Source organism: Pelobates fuscus, chromosome 12 (assembly GCF_036172605.1).
Source record: "Pelobates fuscus isolate aPelFus1 chromosome 12, aPelFus1.pri, whole genome shotgun sequence".
NCBI lineage: Eukaryota > Metazoa > Chordata > Amphibia > Anura > Pelobatidae > Pelobates > Pelobates fuscus.
Window position 1 is genome coordinate 74,362,608 of NC_086328.1, and position 19,314 is coordinate 74,381,921.

At 36.3% G+C, this 19,314-nt stretch overlaps 16 non-coding genes across 16 annotated transcripts; all 16 read left to right on the top strand.

Moving 5' to 3' along the window:
- The first annotated feature begins 80 nt into the window (after positions 1-80).
- TRNAQ-CUG (transfer RNA glutamine (anticodon CUG)) lies at positions 81-152 on the top strand. Its single transcript has one exon. It is a non-coding gene; the product is annotated as a tRNA-Gln (tRNA).
- A 1,089-nt stretch (positions 153-1,241) lies between these two features.
- Positions 1,242-1,313, top strand: TRNAQ-CUG (transfer RNA glutamine (anticodon CUG)). The gene has a single exon. It is a non-coding gene; the product is annotated as a tRNA-Gln (tRNA).
- Positions 1,314-2,403: 1,090 nt separating this feature from the next.
- Positions 2,404-2,475, top strand: TRNAQ-CUG (transfer RNA glutamine (anticodon CUG)). The gene has a single exon. It is a non-coding gene; the product is annotated as a tRNA-Gln (tRNA).
- Positions 2,476-3,564: 1,089 nt separating this feature from the next.
- On the top strand, positions 3,565-3,636 carry TRNAQ-CUG (transfer RNA glutamine (anticodon CUG)). Its single transcript has one exon. It is a non-coding gene; the product is annotated as a tRNA-Gln (tRNA).
- Positions 3,637-4,725: 1,089 nt separating this feature from the next.
- Positions 4,726-4,797, top strand: TRNAQ-CUG (transfer RNA glutamine (anticodon CUG)). The gene has a single exon. It is a non-coding gene; the product is annotated as a tRNA-Gln (tRNA).
- Positions 4,798-6,384: 1,587 nt separating this feature from the next.
- TRNAQ-CUG (transfer RNA glutamine (anticodon CUG)) lies at positions 6,385-6,456 on the top strand. Its single transcript has one exon. It is a non-coding gene; the product is annotated as a tRNA-Gln (tRNA).
- A 1,090-nt stretch (positions 6,457-7,546) lies between these two features.
- Positions 7,547-7,618, top strand: TRNAQ-CUG (transfer RNA glutamine (anticodon CUG)). The gene has a single exon. It is a non-coding gene; the product is annotated as a tRNA-Gln (tRNA).
- A 1,089-nt stretch (positions 7,619-8,707) lies between these two features.
- Positions 8,708-8,779, top strand: TRNAQ-CUG (transfer RNA glutamine (anticodon CUG)). The gene has a single exon. It is a non-coding gene; the product is annotated as a tRNA-Gln (tRNA).
- A 1,089-nt stretch (positions 8,780-9,868) lies between these two features.
- TRNAQ-CUG (transfer RNA glutamine (anticodon CUG)) lies at positions 9,869-9,940 on the top strand. Its single transcript has one exon. It is a non-coding gene; the product is annotated as a tRNA-Gln (tRNA).
- A 1,089-nt stretch (positions 9,941-11,029) lies between these two features.
- On the top strand, positions 11,030-11,101 carry TRNAQ-CUG (transfer RNA glutamine (anticodon CUG)). Its single transcript has one exon. It is a non-coding gene; the product is annotated as a tRNA-Gln (tRNA).
- A 1,089-nt stretch (positions 11,102-12,190) lies between these two features.
- TRNAQ-CUG (transfer RNA glutamine (anticodon CUG)) lies at positions 12,191-12,262 on the top strand. The gene has a single exon. It is a non-coding gene; the product is annotated as a tRNA-Gln (tRNA).
- Positions 12,263-13,850: 1,588 nt separating this feature from the next.
- Positions 13,851-13,922, top strand: TRNAQ-CUG (transfer RNA glutamine (anticodon CUG)). The gene has a single exon. It is a non-coding gene; the product is annotated as a tRNA-Gln (tRNA).
- Positions 13,923-15,509: 1,587 nt separating this feature from the next.
- Positions 15,510-15,581, top strand: TRNAQ-CUG (transfer RNA glutamine (anticodon CUG)). The gene has a single exon. It is a non-coding gene; the product is annotated as a tRNA-Gln (tRNA).
- A 1,089-nt stretch (positions 15,582-16,670) lies between these two features.
- On the top strand, positions 16,671-16,742 carry TRNAQ-CUG (transfer RNA glutamine (anticodon CUG)). Its single transcript has one exon. It is a non-coding gene; the product is annotated as a tRNA-Gln (tRNA).
- A 1,089-nt stretch (positions 16,743-17,831) lies between these two features.
- Positions 17,832-17,903, top strand: TRNAQ-CUG (transfer RNA glutamine (anticodon CUG)). The gene has a single exon. It is a non-coding gene; the product is annotated as a tRNA-Gln (tRNA).
- Positions 17,904-18,992: 1,089 nt separating this feature from the next.
- On the top strand, positions 18,993-19,064 carry TRNAQ-CUG (transfer RNA glutamine (anticodon CUG)). Its single transcript has one exon. It is a non-coding gene; the product is annotated as a tRNA-Gln (tRNA).
- The last annotated feature ends 250 nt before the right edge of the window (positions 19,065-19,314 follow it).

The window sequence follows — 19,314 nt, forward strand, 5'->3', positions numbered from 1 at the left end:
TATTTGTAATGTCATAGTGATCACTCGCACTCTTCACACCAGTGTTCGGAGCCAATGAAAAAAATCAAGCCACCAACAGTGGTTCCATGGTGTAATGGTTAGCACTCTGGACTCTGAATCCAGCAATCCGAGTTCAAATCTCGGTGGAACCTTTCCTTTAGATAGAATTAATCTTAAGAAGCTAATATGTCAATTGGTCTGCGTGAAAAATAGTTAATGTCAAACATTTTAGAAGTCCCTATATCATAATGTTCTTCCATAAAAGCATGAGCAACAGTCAGCCAAATTTGCAAATTTGTCTTCATTTCCCATTTTTACATCTAAAAAAACAAGGAATCAATTTAAGTGTCAAAAGCTAAACTTAATACATTCAGAAATATAATCACTTGCTTCTTTAGGGAAACTGTAATTCTTCATCCTATGATATAGAAACATTGATTGATATATTTTTTCATAAGATTGCTCGCAATTTAAAAAGCCGAATGAACAATACCCCAAGCATGTCTTCTTCTGTAGTTCTGTACATTGCAAACCAATAGCAGATTCCTTAAGTTTTACTTTCCTTGGATATAGAATCAAAAGTGTCAAATAAACGTCTGATTTGTTTAAAGAGAATGTAAAAGCTAGTTTAGTGGTAAGATATGAGTCTTGAGCCTGATTCCTCCAAATGCTAGGTTATCTTTTACAAGAGGCATTTCTGCTATATGGGCTCAAATGTCCAAGGCTTTTAAAATGCTTGTCACAGACTTCAAAGATAAAATTGTTTGATGCTTTTGGTGTAGGGTTTGCTTTGAGATTGTCGTTACCCGCCTCACTTGGACCGGATGAATGAAGAGCACCCGTTGGTTGAGAAAACATGAAAATTGTGATCACGTGAATTCACGTAGACATTATTCACCTATTGTGATTAGAGGAATAAGACATATCAAGATGTGAGAGAGTTGGAAAGCATGATAATAGTATGTATAAAAGAATGTGGTGTTAAAAGGTGTAAAAAACTGGAAGTCATTTTGAGTTCTTGGCCAGTGAACAAAACAAAGTTAAAATTCAAGTTACTTTTGACTTTTTTCTGTTGGTAAAATGCAGAGCAAAGCTAAAGATGATCATCAGCATCTATAAAACTATAATGCCACCCTTTTTTCTATTTATGTTGGAGGAGGGTATTTGTAATGTCATAGTGATCACTCGCACTCTTCACACCAGTGTTCGGAGCAAATGAAAAAAATCAAGTCACCACCAGTGGTTCCATGGTGTAATGGTTAGCACTCTGGACTCTGAATCCAGCGATCTGAGTTCAAATCTCGGTGGAACCTTTCCTTTAGATAGCATTAATCTTAAGAAGCTAATATGTCAATTGGTCAGCGTGAAAAATAGTTCATGTCAAACATTTTAGAAGTCCCTAAATCATAATGTTCTTCCATAAAAGAATGAGCAACAGTCAGCCAAATTTGCAAATTTGTCTTCATTTCCCATTTTTACATCTAAAAAAACAAGGAAACAATTTAAGTGTCAAAAGTTAAACTTAATACATTCAGAAATATAATCACTTGCTTCTTTAGGGAAACTGTAATTCTTCATCCTATGATATAGAAACATTGATTGATATATTTTTTCATAAGATTGCTCGCAATTTAAAAAGCCGAATGAACAATACCCCAAGCATGTCTTCTTCTGTAGTTCTGTACATTGCAAACCAATAGCAGATTCCTTAAGTTTTACTTTCCTTGGATATAGAATCAAAAGTGTCAAATAAACGTCTGATTTGTTTAAAGAGAATGTAAAAGCTAGTTTAGTGGTAAGATATGAGTCTTGAGCCTATTTCCTCCAAATGCTAGGTTATCTTTTACAAGAGCCATTTCTGCTATATGGGCTCAAATGTCCAAGGCTTTTAAAATGCTTGTCACAGACTTCAAAGATAAAATTGTTTGATGCTTTTGGTGTAGGGTTTGCTTTGAGATTGTCGTTACCCGCCTCACTTGGACCGGATGAACGAAGAGCACCCGTTGGTTGAGAAAACATGAAAATTGTGATCACGTGAATTCACGTAGACATTATTCACCTATTGTGATTAGAGGAATAAGACATATCAAGATGTGAGAGAGTTGGAAAGCATGATAATAGTATGTATCAAAGAATGTGGTGTTAAAAGGTGTAAAAAACTGGAAATCATTTTGAGTTCTTGGCCAGTGAACAAAACAAAGTTAAAATTCAAGTTACTTTTGACTTTTTTCTGTTGGTAAAATGCAGAGCAAAGCTAAAGATGATCATCAGCATCTATAAAACTATAATGCCACCCTTTTTTCTATTTATGTTGGAGGAGGGTATTTGTAATGTCATAGTGATCACTCGTACTCTTCACACCAGTGTTCGGAGCCAATGAAAAAAAATCAAGTCACCACCAGTGGTTCCATGGTGTAATGGTTAGCACTCTGGACTCTGAATCCAGCGATCCGAGTTCAAATTTCGGTGGAACCTTTCCTTTAGATAGCATTAATCTTAAGAAGCTAATATGTCAATTGGTCTGCGTGAAAAATAGTTCATGTCAAACATTTTAGAAGTCCCTAAATCATAATGTTCTTCCATAAAAGAATGAGCAACAGTCAGCCAAATTTGCAAATTTGTCTTCATTTCCCATTTTTACATCTAAAAAAACAAGGAAACAATTTAAGTGTCAAAAGTTAAACTTAATACATTCAGAAATATAATCACTTGCTTCTTTAGGGAAACTGTAATTCTTCATCCTATGATATAGAAACATTGATTGATATATTTTTTCATAAGATTGCTCGCAATTTAAAAAGCCGAATGAACAATACCCCAAGCATGTCTTCTTCTGTAGTTCTGTACATTGCAAACCAATAGCAGATTCCTTAAGTTTTACTTTCCTTGGATATAGAATCAAAAGTGTCAAATAAACGTCTGATTTGTTTAAAGAGAATGTAAAAGCTAGTTTAGTGGTAAGATATGAGTCTTGAGCCTATTTCCTCCCAATGCTAGGTTATCTTTTACAAGAGGCATTTCTGCTATATGGGCTCAAATGTCCAAGGCTTTTAAAATGCTTGTCACAGACTTCAAAGATAAAATTGTTTGATGCTTTTGGTGTAGGGTTTGCTTTGAGATTGTCGTTACCCGCCTCACTTGGACCGGATGAACGAAGAGCACCCGTTGGTTGAGAAAACATGAAAATTGTGATCACGTGAATTCACGTAGACATTATTCACCTATTGTGATTAGAGGAATAAGACATATCAAGATGTGAGAGAGTTGGAAAGCATGATAATAGTATGTATAAAAGAATGTGGTGTTAAAAGGTGTAAAAAACTGGAAGTCATTTTGAGTTCTTGGCCAGTGAACAAAACAAAGTTAAAATTCAAGTTACTTTTGACTTTTTTCTGTTGGTAAAATGCAGAGCAAAGCTAAAGATGATCATCAGCATCTATAAAACTATAATGCCACCCTTTTTTCTATTTATGTTGGAGGAGGGTATTTGTAATGTCATAGTGATCACTCGCACTCTTCACACCAGTGTTCGGAGCCAATGAAAAAAATCAAGTCACCACCAGTGGTTCCATGGTGTAATGGTTAGCACTCTGGACTCTGAATCCAGCGATCCGAGTTCAAATCTCGGTGGAACCTTTCCTTTAGATAGCATTAATCTTAAGAAGCTAATATGTCAATTGGTCTGCGTGAAAAATAGTTAATGTCAAACATTTTAGAAGTCCCTAAATCATAATGTTCTTCCATAAAAGAATGAGCAACAGTCAGCCAAATTTGCAAATTTGTCTTCATTTCCCATTTTTACATCTAAAAAAACAAGGAAACAATTTAAGTGTCAAAAGTTAAACTTAATACATTCAGAAATATAATCACTTGCTTCTTTAGGGAAACTGTAATTCTTCATCCTATGATATAGAAACATTGATTGATATATTTTTTCATAAGATTGCTCGCAATTTAAAAAGCCGAATGAACAATACCCCAAGCATGTCTTCTTCTGTAGTTCTGTACATTGCAAACCAATAGCAGATTCCTTAAGTTTTACTTTCCTTGGATATAGAATCAAAAGTGTCAAATAAACGTCTGATTTGTTTAAAGAGAATGTAAAAGCTAGTTTAGTGGTAAGATATGAGTCTTGAGCCTATTTCCTCCAAATGCTAGGTTATCTTTTACAAGAGGCATTTCTGCTATATGGGCTCAAATGTCCAAGGCTTTTAAAATGCTTGTCACAGACTTCAAAGATAAAATTGTTTGATGCTTTTGGTGTAGGGTTTGCTTTGAGATTGTCGTTACCCGCCTCACTTGGACCGGATGAACGAAGAGCACCCGTTGGTTGAGAAAACATGAAAATTGTGATCACGTGAATTCACGTAGACATTATTCACCTATTGTGATTAGAGGAATAAGACATATCAAGATGTGAGAGAGTTGGAAAGCATGATAATAGTATGTATCAAAGAATGTGGTGTTAAAAGGTGTAAAAAACTGGAAATCATTTTGAGTTCTTGGCCAGTGAACAAAACAAAGTTAAAATTCAAGTTACTTTTGACTTTTTTCTGTTGGTAAAATGCAGAGCAAAGCTAAAGATGATCATCAGCATCTATAAAACTATAATGCCACCCTTTTTTCTATTTATGTTGGAGGAGGGTATTTGTAATGTCATAGTGATCACTCGCACTCTTCACACCAGTGTTCGGAGCCAATGAAAAAAATCAAGTCACCACCAGTGGTTCCATGGTGTAATGGTTAGCACTCTGGACTCTGAATCCAGCGATCCGAGTTCAAATCTCGGTGGAACCTTTCCTTTAGATAGAATTAATCTTAAGAAGCTAATATGTCAATTGGTCTGCGTGAAAAATAGTTCATGTCAAACATTTTAGAAGTCCCTATATCATAATGTTCTTCCATAAAAGCATGAGCAACAGTCAGCCAAATTTGCAAATTTGTCTTCATTTCCCATTTTTACATCTAAAAAAACAAGGAAACAATTTAAGTGTCAAAAGCTAAACTTAAAGGACCACTCTAGTGCCAGGAAAGCATACTCGTTTTCCTGGCACTAGAGTGCCCTGAGGGTGCCCCCACCCTCAGGGACCCCCTCCCGCCCGGCTCTGGAAAGGGGAAAAGGGGTAAAACTTACCTTTTTCCAGCGCTGGGCGGGGAGCTCTCCTCCTCCTCTCCGCCTCCGTTCCTCCCCGTCGGCTGAATGCGCACGCGCAGCAAGAGCTGCGCGCGCATTCAGCCGGTCACATAGGAAAGCATTCATAATGCTTTCCTATGGACGCTTGCATGCTCTCACTGTGATTTTCACAGTGAGAATCACGCAAGCGCCTCTAGCGGCTGTCAGTGAGACAGCCACTAGAGGAAATAGGGGAAGGCTTAACTAATTGATAAACATAGCAGTTTCTCTGAAACTGCTATGTTTATAAAACAATTAGTTAATCCTAGCTGGACCTGGCACCCAGACCACTTCATTAAGCTGAAGTGGTCTGGGTGCCTAGAGTGGTCCTTTAATACATTCAGAAATATAATCACTTGCTTCTTTAGGGAAACTGTAATTCTTCATCCTATGATATAGAAACATTGATTGATATATTTTTTCATAAGATTGCTCGCAATTTAAAAAGCCGAATGAACAATACCCCAAGCATGTCTTCTTCTGTAGTTCTGTACATTGCAAACCAATAGCAGATTCCTTAAGTTTTACTTTCCTTGGATATAGAATCAAAAGTGTCAAATAAACGTCTGATTTGTTTAAAGAGAATGTAAAAGCTAGTTTAGTGGTAAGATATGAGTCTTGAGCCTATTTCCTCCAAATGCTAGGTTATCTTTTACAAGAGCCATTTCTGCTATATGGGGTCAAATGTCCAAGGCTTTTAAAATGCTTGTCACAGACTTCAAAGATAAAATTGTTTGATGCTTTTGGTGTAGGGTTTGCTTTGAGATTGTCGTTACCCGCCTCACTTGGACCGGATGAACGAAGAGCACCCGTTGGTTGAGAAAACATGAAAATTGTGATCACGTGAATTCACGTAGACATTATTCACCTATTGTGATTAGAGGAATAAGACATATCAAGATGTGAGAGAGTTGGAAAGCATGATAATAGTATGTATCAAAGAATGTGGTGTTAAAAGGTGTAAAAAACTGGAAGTCATTTTGAGTTCTTGGCCAGTGAACAAAACAAAGTTAAAATTCAAGTTACTTTTGACTTTTTTCTGTTGGTAAAATGCAGAGCAAAGCTAAAGATGATCATCAGCATCTATAAAACTATAATGCCACCCTTTTTTCTATTTATGTTGGAGGAGGGTATTTGTAATGTCATAGTGATCACTCGCACTCTTCACACCAGTGTTCGGAGCCAATGAAAAAAATCAAGTCACCACCAGTGGTTCCATGGTGTAATGGTTAGCACTCTGGACTCTGAATCCAGCGATCCGAGTTCAAATCTCGGTGGAACCTTTCCTTTAGATAGCATTAATCTTAAGAAGATAATATGTCAATTGGTCTGCGTGAAAAATAGTTAATGTCAAACATTTTAGAAGTCCCTAAATCATAATGTTCTTCCATAAAAGAATGAGCAACAGTCAGCCAAATTTGCAAATTTGTCTTCATTTCCCATTTTTACATCTAAAAAAACAAGGAAACAATTTAAGTGTCAAAAGTTAAACTTAATACATTCAGAAATATAATCACTTGCTTCTTTAGGGAAACTGTAATTCTTCATCCTATGATATAGAAACATTGATTGATATATTTTTTCATAAGATTGCTCGCAATTTAAAAAGCCGAATGAACAATACCCCAAGCATGTCTTCTTCTGTAGTTCTGTACATTGCAAACCAATAGCAGATTCCTTAAGTTTTACTTTCCTTGGATATAGAATCAAAAGTGTCAAATAAACGTCTGATTTGTTTAAAGAGAATGTAAAAGCTAGTTTAGTGGTAAGATATGAGTCTTGAGCCTATTTCCTCCAAATGCTAGGTTATCTTTTACAAGAGGCATTTCTGCTATATGGGGTCAAATGTCCAAGGCTTTTAAAATGCTTGTCACAGACTTCAAAGATAAAATTGTTTGATGCTTTTGGTGTAGGGTTTGCTTTGAGATTGTCGTTACCCGCCTCACTTGGACCGGATGAACGAAGAGCACCCGTTGGTTGAGAAAACATGAAAATTGTGATCACGTGAATTCACGTAGACATTATTCACCTATTGTGATTAGAGGAATAAGACATATCAAGATGTGAGAGAGTTGGAAAGCATGATAATAGTATGTATCAAAGAATGTGGTGTTAAAAGGTGTAAAAAACTGGAAATCATTTTGAGTTCTTGGCCAGTGAACAAAACAAAGTTAAAATTCAAGTTACTTTTGACTTTTTTCTGTTGGTAAAATGCAGAGCAAAGCTAAAGATGATCATCAGCATCTATAAAACTATAATGCCACCCTTTTTTCTATTTATGTTGGAGGAGGGTATTTGTAATGTCATAGTGATCACTCGTACTCTTCACACCAGTGTTCGGAGCCAATGAAAAAAAATCAAGTCACCACCAGTGGTTCCATGGTGTAATGGTTAGCACTCTGGACTCTGAATCCAGCGATCCGAGTTCAAATTTCGGTGGAACCTTTCCTTTAGATAGCATTAATCTTAAGAAGCTAATATGTCAATTGGTCTGCGTGAAAAATAGTTCATGTCAAACATTTTAGAAGTCCCTAAATCATAATGTTCTTCCATAAAAGAATGAGCAACAGTCAGCCAAATTTGCAAATTTGTCTTCATTTCCCATTTTTACATCTAAAAAAACAAGGAAACAATTTAAGTGTCAAAAGTTAAACTTAATACATTCAGAAATATAATCACTTGCTTCTTTAGGGAAACTGTAATTCTTCATCCTATGATATAGAAACATTGATTGATATATTTTTTCATAAGATTGCTCGCAATTTAAAAAGCCGAATGAACAATACCCCAAGCATGTCTTCTTCTGTAGTTCTGTACATTGCAAACCAATAGCAGATTCCTTAAGTTTTACTTTCCTTGGATATAGAATCAAAAGTGTCAAATAAACGTCTGATTTGTTTAAAGAGAATGTAAAAGCTAGTTTAGTGGTAAGATATGAGTCTTGAGCCTATTTCCTCCCAATGCTAGGTTATCTTTTACAAGAGGCATTTCTGCTATATGGGCTCAAATGTCCAAGGCTTTTAAAATGCTTGTCACAGACTTCAAAGATAAAATTGTTTGATGCTTTTGGTGTAGGGTTTGCTTTGAGATTGTCGTTACCCGCCTCACTTGGACCGGATGAACGAAGAGCACCCGTTGGTTGAGAAAACATGAAAATTGTGATCACGTGAATTCACGTAGACATTATTCACCTATTGTGATTAGAGGAATAAGACATATCAAGATGTGAGAGAGTTGGAAAGCATGATAATAGTATGTATAAAAGAATGTGGTGTTAAAAGGTGTAAAAAACTGGAAGTCATTTTGAGTTCTTGGCCAGTGAACAAAACAAAGTTAAAATTCAAGTTACTTTTGACTTTTTTCTGTTGGTAAAATGCAGAGCAAAGCTAAAGATGATCATCAGCATCTATAAAACTATAATGCCACCCTTTTTTCTATTTATGTTGGAGGAGGGTATTTGTAATGTCATAGTGATCACTCGCACTCTTCACACCAGTGTTCGGAGCCAATGAAAAAAATCAAGTCACCACCAGTGGTTCCATGGTGTAATGGTTAGCACTCTGGACTCTGAATCCAGCGATCCGAGTTCAAATCTCGGTGGAACCTTTCCTTTAGATAGCATTAATCTTAAGAAGCTAATATGTCAATTGGTCTGCGTGAAAAATAGTTAATGTCAAACATTTTAGAAGTCCCTAAATCATAATGTTCTTCCATAAAAGAATGAGCAACAGTCAGCCAAATTTGCAAATTTGTCTTCATTTCCCATTTTTACATCTAAAAAAACAAGGAAACAATTTAAGTGTCAAAAGTTAAACTTAATACATTCAGAAATATAATCACTTGCTTCTTTAGGGAAACTGTAATTCTTCATCCTATGATATAGAAACATTGATTGATATATTTTTTCATAAGATTGCTCGCAATTTAAAAAGCCGAATGAACAATACCCCAAGCATGTCTTCTTCTGTAGTTCTGTACATTGCAAACCAATAGCAGATTCCTTAAGTTTTACTTTCCTTGGATATAGAATCAAAAGTGTCAAATAAACGTCTGATTTGTTTAAAGAGAATGTAAAAGCTAGTTTAGTGGTAAGATATGAGTCTTGAGCCTATTTCCTCCAAATGCTAGGTTATCTTTTACAAGAGGCATTTCTGATATATGGGGTCAAATGTCCAAGGCTTTTAAAATGCTTGTCACAGACTTCAAAGATAAAATTGTTTGATGCTTTTGGTGTAGGGTTTGCTTTGAGATTGTCGTTACCCGCCTCACTTGGACCGGATGAACGAAGAGCACCCGTTGGTTGAGAAAACATGAAAATTGTGATCACGTGAATTCACGTAGACATTATTCACCTATTGTGATTAGAGGAATAAGACATATCAAGATGTGAGAGAGTTGGAAAGCATGATAATAGTATGTATAAAAGAATGTGGTGTTAAAAGGTGTAAAAAACTGGAAGTCATTTTGAGTTCTTGGCCAGTGAACAAAACAAAGTTAAAATTCAAGTTACTTTTGACTTTTTTCTGTTGGTAAAATGCAGAGCAAAGCTAAAGATGATCATCAGCATCTATAAAACTATAATGCCACCCTTTTTTCTATTTATGTTGGAGGAGGGTATTTGTAATGTCATAGTGATCACTCGCACTCTTCACACCAGTGTTCGGAGCCAATGAAAAAAATCAAGTCACCACCAGTGGTTCCATGGTGTAATGGTTAGCACTCTGGACTCTGAATCCAGCGATCCGAGTTCAAATCTCGGTGGAACCTTTCCTTTAGATAGCATTAATCTTAAGAAGCTAATATGTCAATTGGTCTGCGTGAAAAATAGTTAATGTCAAACATTTTAGAAGTCCCTAAATCATAATGTTCTTCCATAAAAGAATGAGCAACAGTCAGCCAAATTTGCAAATTTGTCTTCATTTCCCATTTTTACATCTAAAAAAACAAGGAAACAATTTAAGTGTCAAAAGTTAAACTTAATACATTCAGAAATATAATCACTTGCTTCTTTAGGGAAACTGTAATTCTTCATCCTATGATATAGAAACATTGATTGATATATTTTTTCATAAGATTGCTCGCAATTTAAAAAGCCGAATGAACAATACCCCAAGCATGTCTTCTTCTGTAGTTCTGTACATTGCAAACCAATAGCAGATTCCTTAAGTTTTACTTTCCTTGGATATAGAATCAAAAGTGTCAAATAAACGTCTGATTTGTTTAAAGAGAATGTAAAAGCTAGTTTAGTGGTAAGATATGAGTCTTGAGCCTATTTCCTCCAAATGCTAGGTTATCTTTTACAAGAGGCATTTCTGCTATATGGGGTCAAATGTCCAAGGCTTTTAAAATGCTTGTCACAGACTTCAAAGATAAAATTGTTTGATGCTTTTGGTGTAGGGTTTGCTTTGAGATTGTCGTTACCCGCCTCACTTGGACCGGATGAACGAAGAGCACCCGTTGGTTGAGAAAACATGAAAATTGTGATCACGTGAATTCACGTAGACATTATTCACCTATTGTGATTAGAGGAATAAGACATATCAAGATGTGAGAGAGTTGGAAAGCATGATAATAGTATGTATCAAAGAATGTGGTGTTAAAAGGTGTAAAAAACTGGAAATCATTTTGAGTTCTTGGCCAGTGAACAAAACAAAGTTAAAATTCAAGTTACTTTTGACTTTTTTCTGTTGGTAAAATGCAGAGCAAAGCTAAAGATGATCATCAGCATCTATAAAACTATAATGCCACCCTTTTTTCTATTTATGTTGGAGGAGGGTATTTGTAATGTCATAGTGATCACTCGCACTCTTCACACCAGTGTTCGGAGCCAATGAAAAAAATCAAATCACCACCAGTGGTTCCATGGTGTAATGGTTAGCACTCTGGACTCTGAATCCAGCGATCCGAGTTCAAATCTCGGTGGAACCTTTCCTTTAGATAGCATTAATCTTAAGAAGATAATATGTCAATTGGTCTGCGTGAAAAATAGTTAATGTCAAACATTTTAGAAGTCCCTAAATCATAATGTTCTTCCATAAAAGAATGAGCAACAGTCAGCCAAATTTGCAAATTTGTCTTCATTTCCCATTTTTACATCTAAAAAAACAAGGAAACAATTTAAGTGTCAAAAGTTAAACTTAATACATTCAGAAATATAATCACTTGCTTCTTTAGGGAAACTGTAATTCTTCATCCTATGATATAGAAACATTGATTGATATATTTTTTCGTAAGATTGCTCGCAATTTAAAAAGCCGAATGAACAATACCCCAAGCATGTCTTCTTCTGTAGTTCTGTACATTGCAAACCAATAGCAGATTCCTTAAGTTTTACTTTCCTTGGATATAGAATCAAAAGTGTCAAATAAACGTCTGATTTGTTTAAAGAGAATGTAAAAGCTAGTTTAGTGGTAAGATATGAGTCTTGAGCCTATTTCCTCCAAATGCTAGGTTATCTTTTACAAGAGGCATTTCTGCTATATGGGGTCAAATGTCCAAGGCTTTTAAAATGCTTGTCACAGACTTCAAAGATAAAATTGTTTGATGCTTTTGGTGTAGGGTTTGCTTTGAGATTGTCGTTACCCGCCTCACTTGGACCGGATGAACGAAGAGCACCCGTTGGTTGAGAAAACATGAAAATTGTGATCACGTGAATTCACGTAGACATTATTCACCTATTGTGATTAGAGGAATAAGACATATCAAGATGTGAGAGAGTTGGAAAGCATGATAATAGTATGTATCAAAGAATGTGGTGTTAAAAGGTGTAAAAAACTGGAAATCATTTTGAGTTCTTGGCCAGTGAACAAAACAAAGTTAAAATTCAAGTTACTTTTGACTTTTTTCTGTTGGTAAAATGCAGAGCAAAGCTAAAGATGATCATCAGCATCTATAAAACTATAATGCCACCCTTTTTTCTATTTATGTTTGAGGAGGGTATTTGTAATGTCATAGTGATCACTCGCACTCTTCACACCAGTGTTCGGAGCCAATGAAAAAAATCAAGTCACCACCAGTGGTTCCATGGTGTAATGGTTAGCACTCTGGACTCTGAATCCAGCGATCCGAGTTCAAATCTCGGTGGAACCTTTCCTTTAGATAGAATTAATCTTAAGAAGCTAATATGTCAATTGGTCTGCGTGAAAAATAGTTCATGTCAAACATTTTAGAAGTCCCTATATCATAATGTTCTTCCATAAAAGCATGAGCAACAGTCAGCCAAATTTGCAAATTTGTCTTCATTTCCCATTTTTACATCTAAAAAAAACAAGGAAACAATTTAAGTGTCAAAAGCTAAACTTAAAGGACCACTCTAGTGCCAGGAAAGCATACTCGTTTTCCTGGCACTAGAGTGCCCTGAGGGTGCCCCCACCCTCAGGGACCCCCTCCCGCCCGGCTCTGGAAAGGGGAAAATGGGTAAAACTTACCTTTTTCCAGCGCTGGGCGGGGAGCTCTCCTCCTCCTCTCCGCCACCGTTCCTCCCCGTCGGCTGAATGCGCACGCGCAGCAAGAGCTGCGCGCGCATTCAGCCGGTCACATAGGAAAGCATTCATAATGCTTTCCTATGGACGCTTGCGTGCTCTCACTGTGATTTTCACAGTGAGAATCACGCAAGCGCCTCTAGCGGCTGTCAGTGAGACAGCCACTAGAGGAAATAGGGGAAGGCTTAACTAATTGATAAACATAGCAGTTTCTCTGAAACTGCTATGTTTATAAAACAATTAGTTAACCCTAGCTGGACCTGGCACCCAGACCACTTCATTAAGCTGAAGTGGTCTGGGTGCCTAGAGTGGTCCTTTAATACATTCAGAAATATAATCACTTGCTTCTTTAGGGAAACTGTAATTCTTCATCCTATGATATAGAAACATTGATTGATATATTTTTTCATAAGATTGCTCGCAATTTAAAAAGCCGAATGAACAATACCCCAAGCATGTCTTCTTCTGTAGTTCTGTACATTGCAAACCAATAGCAGATTCCTTAAGTTTTACTTTCCTTGGATATAGAATCAAAAGTGTCAAATAAACGTCTGATTTGTTTAAAGAGAATGTAAAAGCTAGTTTAGTGGTAAGATATGAGTCTTGAGCCTATTTCCTCCAAATGCTAGGTTATCTTTTACAAGAGGCATTTCTGCTATATGGGGTCAAATGTCCAAGGCTTTTAAAATGCTTGTCACAGACTTCAAAGATAAAATTGTTTGATGCTTTTGGTGTAGGGTTTGCTTTGAGATTGTCGTTACCCGCCTCACTTGGACCGGATGAACGAAGAGCACCTGTTGGTTGAGAAAACATGAAAATTATGATCACGTGAATTCACGTAGACATTATTCACCTATTGTGATTAGAGGAATAAGACATATCAAGATGTGAGAGAGTTGGAAAGCATGATAATAGTATGTATAAAAGAATGTGGTGTTAAAAGGTGTAAAAAACTGGAAGTCATTTTGAGTTCTTGGCCAGTGAACAAAACAAAGTTAAAATTCAAGTTACTTTTGACTTTTTTCTGTTGGTAAAATGCAGAGCAAAGCTAAAGATGATCATCAGCATCTATAAAACTATAATGCCACCCTTTTTTCTATTTATGTTTGAGGAGGGTATTTGTAATGTCATAGTGATCACTCGCACTCTTCACACCAGTGTTCGGAGCCAATGAAAAAAATCAAGTCACCACCAGTGGTTCCATGGTGTAATGGTTAGCACTCTGGACTCTGAATCCAGCGATCCGAGTTCAAATCTCGGTGGAACCTTTCCTTTAGATAGAATTAATCTTAAGAAGCTAATATGTCAATTGGTCTGCGTGAAAAATAGTTCATGTCAAACATTTTAGAAGTCCCTATATCATAATGTTCTTCCATAAAAGCATGAGCAACAGTCAGCCAAATTTGCAAATTTGTCTTCATTTCCCATTTTTACATCTAAAAAAACAAGGAAACAATTTAAGTGTCAAAAGCTAAACTTAAAGGACCACTCTAGTGCCAGGAAAGCATACTCGTTTTCCTGGCACTAGAGTGCCCTGAGGGTGCCCCCACCCTCAGGGACCCCCTCCCGCCCGGCTCTGGAAAGGGGAAAATGGGTAAAACTTACCTTTTTCCAGCGCTGGGCGGGGAGCTCTCCTCCTCCTCTCCGCCACCGTTCCTCCCCGTCGGCTGAATGCGCACGCGCAGCAAGAGCTGCGCGCGCATTCAGCCGGTCACATAGGAAAGCATTCATAATGCTTTCCTATGGACGCTTGCGTGCTCTCACTGTGATTTTCACAGTGAGAATCACGCAAGCGCCTCTAGCGGCTGTCAGTGAGACAGCCACTAGAGGAAATAGGGGAAGGCTTAACTAATTGATAAACATAGCAGTTTCTCTGAAACTGCTATGTTTATAAAACAATTAGTTAACCCTAGCTGGACCTGGCACCCAGACCACTTCATTAAGCTGAAGTGGTCTGGGTGCCTAGAGTGGTCCTTTAATACATTCAGAAATATAATCACTTGCTTCTTTAGGGAAACTGTAATTCTTCATCCTATGATATAGAAACATTGATTGATATATTTTTTCATAAGATTGCTCGCAATTTAAAAAGCCGAATGAACAATACCCCAAGCATGTCTTCTTCTGTAGTTCTGTACATTGCAAACCAATAGCAGATTCCTTAAGTTTTACTTTCCTTGGATATAGAATCAAAAGTGTCAAATAAACGTCCGATTTGATTAAAGAGAATGTAAAAGCTAGTTTAGTGGTAAGATATGAGTCTTGAGCCTGATTCCTCCAAATGCTAGGTTATCTTTTACAAGAGGCATTTCTGCTATATGGGCTCAAATGTCCAAGGCTTTTAAAATGCTTGTCACAGACTTCAAAGATAAAATTGTTTGATGCTTTTGGTGTAGGGTTTGCTTTGAGATTGTCGTTACCCGCCTCACTTGGACCGGATGAACGAAGAGCACCCGTTGGTTGAGAAAACATGAAAATTGTGATCACGTGAATTCACGTAGACATTATTCACCTATTGTGATTAGAGGAATAAGACATATCAAGATGTGAGAGAGTTGGAAAGCATGATAATAGTATGTATAAAAGAATGTGGTGTTAAAAGGTGTAAAAAACTGGAAGTCATTTTGAGTTCTTGGCCAGTGAACAAAACAAAGTTAAAATTCAAGTTACTTTTGACTTTTTTCTGTTGGTAAAATGCAGAGCAAAGCTAAAGATGATCATCAGCATCTATAAAACTATAATGCCACCCTTTTTTCTATTTATGTTGGAGGAGGGTATTTGTAATGTCATAGTGATCACTCGCACTCTTCACACCAGTGTTCGGAGCCAATGAAAAAAATCAAGTCACCACCAGTGGTTCCATGGTGTAATGGTTAGCACTCTGGACTCTGAATCCAGCGATCCGAGTTCAAATCTCGGTGGAACCTTTCCTTTAGATAGAATTAATCTTAAGAAGCTAATATGTCAATTGGTCTGCGTGAAAAATAGTTAATGTCAAACATTTTAGAAGTCCCTAAATCATAATGTTCTTCCATAAAAGAATGAGCAACAGTCAGCCAAATTTGCAAATTTGTCTTCATTTCCCATTTTTACATCTAAAAAAACAAGGAAACAATTTAAGTGTCAAAAGTTAAACTTAATACATTCAGAAATATAATCACTTGCTTCTTTAGGGAAACTGTAATTCTTCATCCTATGATATAGAAACATTGATTGATATATTTTTTCATAAGATTGCTCGCAATTTAAAAAGCCGAATGAACAATACCCCAAGCATGTCTTCTTCTGTAGTTCTGTACATTGCAAACCAATAGCAGATTCCTTAAGTTTTACTTTCCTTGGATATAGAATCAAAAGTGTCAAATAAACGTCTGATTTGTTTAAAGAGAATGTAAAAGCTAGTTTAGTGGTAAGATATGAGTCTTGAGCCTATTTCCTCCAAATGCTAGGTTATCTTTTACAAGAGGCATTTCTGCTATATGGGCTCAAATGTCCAAGGCTTTTAAAATGCTTGTCACAGACTTCAAAGATAAAATTGTTTGATGCTTTTGGTGTAGGGTTTGCTTTGAGATTGTCGTTACCCGCCTCACTTGGACCGGATGAACGAAGAGCACCCGTTGGTTGAGAAAACATGAAAATTGTGATCACGTGAATTCACGTAGACATTATTCACCTATTGTGATTAGAGGAATAAGACATATCAAGATGTGAGAGAGTTGGAAAGCATGATAATAGTATGTATCAAAGAATGTGGTGTTAAAAGGTGTAAAAAACTGGAAGTCATTTTGAGTTCTTGGCCAGTGAACAAAACAAAGTTAAAATTCAAGTTACTTTTGACTTTTTTCTGTTGGTAAAATGCAGAGCAAAGCTAAAGATGATCATCAGCATCTATAAAACTATAATGCCACCCTTTTTTCTATTTATGTTGGAGGAGGGTATTTGTAATGTCATAGTGATCACTCGCACTCTTCACACCAGTGTTCGGAGCCAATGAAAAAAATCAAGTCACCACCAGTGGTTCCATGGTGTAATGGTTAGCACTCTGGACTCTGAATCCAGCGATCCGAGTTCAAATCTCGGTGGAACCTTTCCTTTAGATAGAATTAATCTTAAGAAGCTAATATGTCAATTGGTCTGCATGAAAAATAGTTCATGTCAAACATTTTAGAAGTCCCTATATCATAATGTTCTTCCATAAAAGCATGAGCAACAGTCAGCCAAATTTGCAAATTTGTCTTCATTTCCCATTTTTACATCTAAAAAAACAAGTAAACAATTTAAGTGTCAAAAGCTAAACTTAATACATTCAGAAATATAATCACTTGCTTCTTTAGGGAAACTGTAATTCTTCATCCTATGATATAGAAACATTGATTGATATATTTTTTCATAAGATTGCTCGCAATTTAAAAAGCCGAATGAACAATACCCCAAGCATGTCTTCTTCTGTAGTTCTGTACATTGCAAACCAATAGCAGATTCCTTAAGTTTTACTTTCCTTGGATATAGAATCAAAAGTGTCAAATAAACGTCTGATTTGTTTAAAGAGAATGTAAAAGCTAGTTTAGTGGTAAGATATGAGTCTTGAGCCTATTTCCTCCAAATGCTAGGTTATCTTTTACAAGAGCCATTTCTGCTATATGGGGTCAAATGTCCAAGGCTTTTAAAATGCTTGTCACAGACTTCAAAGATAAAATTGTTTGATGCTTTTGGTGTAGGGTTTGCTTTGAGATTGTCGTTACCCGCCTCACTTGGACCGGATGAACGAAGAGCACCCGTTGGTTGAGAAAACATGAAAATTGTGATCACGTGAATTCACGTAGACATTATTCACCTATTGTGATTAGAGGAATAAGACATATCAAGATGTGAGAGAGTTGGAAAGCATGATAATAGTATGTATCAAAGAATGTGGTGTTAAAAGGTGTAAAAAACTGGAAATCATTTTGAGTTCTTGGCCAGTGAACAAAACAAAGTTAAAATTCAAGTTACTTTTGACTTTTTTCTGTTGGTAAAATGCAGAGCAAAGCTAAAGATGATCATCAGCATCTATAAAACTATAATGCCACCCTTTTTTCTATTTATGTTGGAGGAGGGTATTTGTAATGTCATAGTGATCACTCGCACTCTTCACACCAGTGTTCGGAGCCAATGAAAAAAATCAAGTCACCACCAGTGGTTCCATGGTGTAATGGTTAGCACTCTGGACTCTGAATCCAGCGAACCGAGTTCAAATCTCGGTGGAACCTTTCCTTTAGATAGCATTAATCTTAAGAAGCTAATATGTCAATTGGTCTGCGTGAAAAATAGTTAATGTCAAACATTTTAGAAGTCCCTAAATCATAATGTTCTTCCATAAAAGAATGAGCAACAGTCAGCCAAATTTGCAAATTTGTCTTCATTTCCCATTTTTACATCTAAAAAAACAAGGAAACAATTTAAGTGTCAAAAGTTAAACTTAATACATTCAGAAATATAATCACTTGCTTCTTTAGGGAAACTGTAATTCTTCATCCTATGATATAGAAACATTGATTGATATATTTTTTCATAAGATTGCTCGCAATTTAAAAAGCCGAATGAACAATACCCCAAGCATGTCTTCTTCTGTAGTTCTGTACATTGCAAACCAATAGCAGATTCCTTAAGTTTTACTTTCCTTGGATATAGAATCAAAAGTGTCAAATAAACGTCTGATTTGTTTAAAGAGAATGTAAAAGCTAGTTTAGTGGTAAGATATGAGTCTTGAGCCTATTTCCTCCAAATGCTAGGTTATCTTTTACAAGAGCCATTTCTGCTATATGGGGTCAAATGTCCAAGGCTTTTAAAATGCTTGTCACAGACTTCAAAGATTAAATTGTTTGATGCTTTTGGTGTAGGGTTTGCTTTGAGATTGTCGTTACCCGCCTCACTTGGACCGGATGAACGAAGAGCACCCGTTGGTTGAGAAAACATGAAAATTGTGATCACGTGAATTCACGTAGACATTATTCACCTATTGTGATTAGAGGAATAAGACATATCAAGATGTGAGAGAGTTGGAAAGCATGATAATACTATGTATAAAAGAATGTGGTGTTAAAAGGTGTAAAAAACTGGAAGTCATTTTGAGTTCTTGGCCAGTGAACAAAACAAAGTTAAAATTCAAGTTACTTTTGACTTTTTTCTGTTGGTAAAATGCAGAGCAAAGCTAAAGATGATCATCAGCATCTATAAAACTATAATGCCACCCTTTTTTCTATTTATGTTGGAGGAGGGTATTTGTAATGTCATAGTGATCACTCGCACTCTTCACACCAGTGTTCGGAGCCAATGAAAAAAATCAAGTCACCACCAGTGGTTCCATGGTGTAATGGTTAGCACTCTGGACTCTGAATCCAGCGATCCGAGTTCAAATCTCGGTGGAACCTTTCCTTTAGATAGAATTCATCTTAAGAAGCTAATATGTCAATTGGTCTGCATGAAAAATAGTTCATGTCAAACATTTTAGAAGTCCCTATATCATAATGTTCTTCCATAAAAGCATGAGCAACAGTCAGCCAAATTTGCAAATTTGTCTTCATTTCCCATTTTTACATCTAAAAAAACAAGGAAACAATTTAAGTGTCAAAAGCTAAACTTAATACATTCAGAAATATAATCACTTGCTTCTTTAGGGAA